This window comes from Cervus canadensis, chromosome 6 (assembly GCF_019320065.1).
Source record: "Cervus canadensis isolate Bull #8, Minnesota chromosome 6, ASM1932006v1, whole genome shotgun sequence".
NCBI classification, from domain to species: domain Eukaryota; kingdom Metazoa; phylum Chordata; class Mammalia; order Artiodactyla; family Cervidae; genus Cervus; species Cervus canadensis.
Window position 1 is genome coordinate 55,520,990 of NC_057391.1, and position 6,672 is coordinate 55,527,661.

The window sequence follows — 6,672 nt, forward strand, 5'->3', positions numbered from 1 at the left end:
CAAAAATGTGTAGTTATTTTAACTCTGACAAATTATCCATAACCTAGATTCCACAAATATCATTTACTAGAAATTTCTATTGATACGTAATGACCCTTAATAAGTATTTATTGAATTGATGTATGTGTAGACTTTTTGTAAACCAAGAAATTATCATACCCTTTGTAATGAATATCCCTAGCATTTGCAGCTTTGCTGATATTCTCACAAGTTACTAAGATTCCTGCTGCCATTGTACTGTTTTTTTTTTAACTCGCATGTGGATGGCCCAGATACATATGTCTTGACCACATGTTAAGGAGTCCTGTCCCCTCTATGCATTAAAGTTGCTTCAGTCATGTCCAACTCTTTGCCACCCCCATGGACTGTAGCCCATCAGGTTCCTCTGTCCAAGGGATTCTCCAGGCAAGAATACTGGGGTGGGTTGCCATGCCCTCCTCCAGGGGATCTTCCTGAGTCAGGGATAGAACCCGTGTCTCTTTATACCCCCATGGCAGGCAGGTTTCTTTACCACTAGTGTCATCTGGGAAGGGATTTTGTTTCATTCCACAGGCCCATATACCTGAAAAGATGCGAAAGAAACTGGAAAGAGAGGCTGTCTTTAGGAAGAGAGGGAGTATGATGGCTTGAGCACAGCAGTGAGAGGGAGGCTTATTTTTCATCGTATACTCTTGTACCACTTACATTTTCCGTCATAGATATATGGAGCCCTATACCAAGGTCAGTTCAGTTCAGTTCAGTCGCTCAGTCATGTCTGACTCTGACCCCATGGACTGCAGCATGCCAGGGTCACAGAACAAAAATCTCTGGAAGTGACTAAGCCCCATAGCAGCTGTTGCCATTAGCCTTAGGATCTAAACCAGCCGGTTCCCTAACCCCATACTAGGTAAAATACCTACCCTCTAGCATCCTAGCCAATCACCTAATGTCTCCCTTCCAGTAGGAATTTTCTGTCTTGAGGCTATAAAAATTGACTACTGACCTGTGAAAGGGATCGGCTCTCGCTTGAGCCAGCCCACTGTTCTAACAGTGTCTCTCACTCATAAACCTGATTTTCCTGTCATTCTGCCTGATGTCTGGAAATTCTTTTCCAACCCACGCACAGACCCCAACAATATACATCTATTAAGATTCAAAATACAAATCATAGAAAATACTGAATTACTCCCCTCTTAATAGGTATTCATACTAATAGTTGGTTAATAAAATACTCTTTTCATTTTCTTTGGGTACTAAGCTTTGTAAACAGTATAATGTATAGTGGGACTAAAGGGAGAAATATTTAACCAATTGTCATGTTTTTTATTTATTTTTTATCATGATTTTTTGATTTTTTGGTCACACCACGCAGCATACAGATCTTAGTTCCCTGACTAGGGATAGAACCTGTCCCCCTTGCTGTGGGGGCATAGAGTCTTAACCACTAGACAGGGAAGTTCCCCAGTTGTCATATCTTTTATTTTAAAATTTATGTTCTTTATAAATTATGCTTATTAGCTTGAAATTCATTTTGCTTTGCTTGAAAATAGCAGTAGAACTTAATTTTTTAAGCTCATTCCCATTTCTATAATTGCATGAAGACTCTAGAATCAATATCAGAAGTTTTCAATATTTCTTGTCACCCTTAACCAGAAGTCCCACAAAAAATTAAAGCAAAAGTGGAAATTCCCTGGTGGTCCACTAGTTAGGGCCGAGTGCTTTCACTGTGGGTCCCAGCTCAGTCCCTGGTCAGGGAACTAAGATCCCATAAACTGAGTGGCAAGGCCAAAAAAAAGCAAAAATAAAAATAATGTATCATTAAAAAATAATAATAATAATGTATCATCGAAGGGCATTAACAATGGAAAACAATGTCCACTTAGGGCTGGTGCACTGGGAAGACCCAGAAGGATTGGTTGGGGAGGGAGGCGGAAGGGGGGATCGGGATGGGGAACACATATAAATCCATGGCTGATTCATGTCAATGTATGGCAAAAACCACTACAATATTGTAAAGCAATTAGCCTCCAACTAATAAAAATAAATGAAAAAAAAAGAAAACAATGTCCAATTCCAGGCGACCCTGATGATAACAAAGTATTCTTGGTAAAAATTTGGAAATTTCAACAACCTGCACATGAGCTCTTAGAGTAGACACTTTGCACTTGCAGCAATAGCCAGATTCAGCAGAATTCTGGAGAGAGAGCTCTGTAAATGAGAGCAAAGTAGTAATTCTTAACAGCTCTCTTAGGGGGTTGGGGTAAATGGTTCTTACCCCTGGCTGAAAATTACTATTTTACATGTTATTATGTTAAACACAACTTTCCAATTTAGATCATAGGGTCACCTCTCCAGGTAAGTGGGAAAGGTATCATTTGGGTTCTAATTAATAGTTACTTACCAATAGATTCTGCTAGCTTTAGAAAACCAAGCAATTTATTTTTTACAAATGAGTCCTCACTTGAATCTTCAGTTGAATCCTCACTTATTATTTTCTCTATAAAATCTACTCCAGCCTCTTTCAGTGCAGAGAAGTAAAACAGACAAATGGAAGCGCCAAGTCCTCTCCATACTCTTCAAACATCTCTCAAAGAATTCTAGTACTCATCGTCCCCACTGCCAACAACTCAATTTGACTCAATTTAATTCACCTGTACTGTAACAGACTTTTAGTTGGTCTTCCAGATATTAATGTCACTATCAATTCCCCTTCCGCATCATAGCCAGTGATCTTTCTAAGATGAAAATCTGATCATGCAAATTCAAGTGTTTAAAAAAAAAAAAAACACCTTTAATAGCACTAAATTTGTTTAAGAATGGTCTAGTTTCTTTAATGTGGTTTTCTAGTCCCTGTTCCTAACTCCCCAGTGCCATGTGCCCAGTCATGTCCAACTCTTGTGACCCCATAGACTGTAGCCTTCCAGACTCCTCCGTCCACAGGCTTTCCCAGGCAAGAATACTGGAGTGAGTATTTCTCAGTATTTCTCCCTCCAGGGGATCTTTCCAACCGAGGAACCAAACCCGTCTCTCCTGTGTCTCCTGTATTGCAGGCAGATTGTTTACCCTCTGAGCCATCTGGAAGCCCCCTTTCTAACTTAATTTCCCATAATTTTCCTCTCCTTCATTCCTGCCCCTTGCCCTCTTCCTAAGAAGCTCTTCCGTGCACAGTCCCACCTTTCACACTCAGCATCCCCTACATACCCTTCAAATGTCAGTTTAGGTGTCACTGGAATGGGAAGAGATAAATGTGGAAAGAACAAAGACTATTCCTTTACAGAGTTCCATTATAAAAGGAAGGAGAGAAATGGGTCAAGAAATAAGTTTGGAATGGGAGTGGGGTATTGACAAGGGGAGAAATAACAGCATTTTTGAATGTTGATGGGGATCCAATAAAAGGAGATATTTTGATGATGTTGGAAAAAGATCGGAGAATTAAATAAGTTTATATCCTTAAGTAGGCCAGAGGTGATGGAACCTAGTATCCAAGTAGAAGGGCTTGCATTAAATAGGATTATGGAGGGTTGTCCCCAGTAACTGAAGATAAGGTGTAATATTGAATTGAACCAAGGCTGTGATTTAGTCAAGCAAATTCCTGAAAGCAAAAGAGGAACAAGGGAATTTAGGATGTGTATGAAGGAGTAAGTATAACTTATTAACCATGAAATTTAAACTGGGTAAAGAAGAACATGAGGATTTGAGGCACAGTGTGGGAGTGGTGGGGTGGTGGTGATGGTTGTAAATGATAGTGAAAAGGTGTTAGGATAAATGCAGGTCCCTATAATAATTGTAGGTCCCTATAGTGTTGAATGATTGTTGAGTTTGGGATAGCAGAAAAAGTTGAATAGATGGCAGTGATAGTCCAATGATAGAAATGGAAATTATGAAGAATTGACAATTTTGGTAATGATACAGTCAATGTAGATTTCCCAGGTAAAATACAGGGTGCCCATTTAAATTTAAATTTTAGATAAAAAGTGGATGCTTTCTAGTATAAGTATGTTCCAAAGTATGCTTAGAATGGGTTTATTTTCATCCATTATGCTGATCTTGCCATGGGTCCCTTCAGCCTAGTAACCTCTGTTTTTCAATTGGAGGATATTTTCTTAAATTAGTTGGTTATTCCTTCCCTTCATTTTCTCTGCTTTTTTCTTTCTGGAATCCATAATATATTGATTTTGAACCTCCTGTCTTACTTTTCTTCTCAAATATTCTATCTTTTGTCTTTTTGCCCCATTATCTGGAAGATTTCCTTAACATCTAATCCATTTATTGAATTTATTTCTGCTATCATGTTAAAATTTCCAAGAGATCATTATTTGTTTTTTGCTCTCTGACATTTTATTTTTTATTGTATCTTCTGCTATTTCATTAGTGCTGTATATTCTCTTAATGCTCTGAAAATATTAATAGGATTTTTATTTGTTTGTTTTTGAAATTGTCCCTTGTGTATAACCACCATTTATTTTTTCCAATTCCATTTTTGTGTGTTATATCTTAGAAGCTTTCTTCAAAGAGAAGGTAATCTTTAGTTTTCTGCTCATGTTTAATAATATGATACTAAAAATACAGTTGGACACTCTGAGCACATAAGTGGGTTTATTAAATGAGAGTTGCATTGTAGGATAATCTGGCTCTATCAGGAAACCCCAATGTTTTTGAATGTTTTCTCTTGGGGCTGATCAGATTGCTCAGAAAAGTGTCTTTCAGTCTCCTGGAATCATGTGGTAGGGAAAATGTTGAGAGTCTCAGCATTCTACTTGCAAACATTCACTCAAACACCATTTTCAGTGTGTTACTGATGCACATCCTCAATTTTAACGGGTATCATCCAAGTCAGAGACCTCTGTTTTATTCTCTCCAAAGAACAAACCTCGTTTTTCTGCCAGAGCCAGGGGGAAAAAAAAAATTGCCCAGCTACATGAAGTAGAGGAGATGTGTGACTCTTCATGAATGATAGGATTAGAAAATAACAATTTTGTAATTCCAAATGAAATAATTGGGTTAGGCAATGATTATCAGTGTATAAAACCATCAGATGAGAGGAGGGCTTAAGATGTTAGCACCTGAAATCATTGATAAATGTTAACATTACTAAAAGGGCTTCCCTGACGGTGAAGTATTCGCCTGCCAATGCAGAAGACGCAGGTTCGATCCCTGGATTGCCAAAATCCCTGGAGGAGGAAATGGTAACCCATTCCAGTATTCTTGCCTGGAGAATCCCATGGACAGAGGAGCCTGGTGGGCTACAGTCCGTGGGATCACAAAGAGTTGGACACGACTGAGTACAGCATGGCAGCAGTAAGCAGCAGCATTGCTAAAAGTGTGACAACTAGACATCACAGGCCTTTCAGCATGTGCCTGTGAAGTACAAAGCACCATGAAGTGTTCTTGAAAAAAAAGATTACCTGAAATCCCATCAAATCTAGAGTATGAACTTCTAACAAAGAGAAATACGAAGGATGAAGACCTTAAATGATGCTCGAGGGAAGAAACTTTCAGAATATGCAACATTCTCAAGGACAATTGAATTGGCTTTTGTAATAAATCAATAGCATAGGAGAGAAAAGTGTGAAACAAAGAGCTGCTCTAAATTAGAAGAAACTCCTGTAATGTGACACCCAAATCTCACATTTATTGAATTGGGATCCAACTTATTTGGAACAACTTATTTGGATCCCAATTCAATAAACCAACTAAATAAGACATTTGTGAGTCAATTGGGAAAATTTGGTTATGAACTAGCTATAAAATGATATCAAATAATTATTATTTTTTCAATGTGATAATGGCATCATGTCCATAGCATATACGCATATTCTCTAATTGAAGAAGCCTGATTTTCACCATCTCAATTATTCAAGAACTATTTATTAAATGCCTATGATATGCCAGGTACTGTAATAAGCTATTGGGGTTAAAGATTAATATTTGAAACATTCCCGGTATTTTTGGTGCCATTTTATAAGCTTTCCTCTTACAAAACAAGTTAATTATTTTGAAAGAATGTCTAAGAAAGAAAATCCATTAATCCTCAATTCAAAGTACAACAAAATTTCTTGGAACTGGTTTAATCACTCTGCTTATACAAACAAAGGATTTGCCAAACATTTATGAGGGTCTAATTTAAGTGACAAGGAAATTGTACATAAGTAAACATTTCATATATTGGCTCTCTTTTTAATTCTTTTAATACTTTAATCAATGTTAATTGTTTTAATTCATATGTTGCTCATGTTCTTCAACTTTGAATGACACTGTTCCCTTTTCAGTTGCCCAGGGACTTAATGCCGGTGGCAAAACCGTTCAGGGAGAAGTCAGAGTGTGATTAATGTGAAAACAATTAGGTAAGCCAAATATTTGGACCCAGTGAAGTAAACAAAGAATCTTGATTAGCTGATTTATTAGTTTGAGGAAGAGATTTTGTGAAAGACTGAATCATATATAAACTGATCTCTACTATTAGTGACAGATTTCTCAGCTGTGTTTTACTGCCACAAGAGGTAATATAGCATAAGGGTTAAAGACATAAACTCTGGAATTAGACCACCTTGATTGAGACCCTTACTCTGCCTTGTGCCTCAGTTTCCTCTGTACAATAGGGATGAAAATAATAGTATCTAGTTCATAGAGTTGAGAGGACTTAATACACATTGAATGAATAGAACAATACCTGGGAGATAGAAACCACCCAAC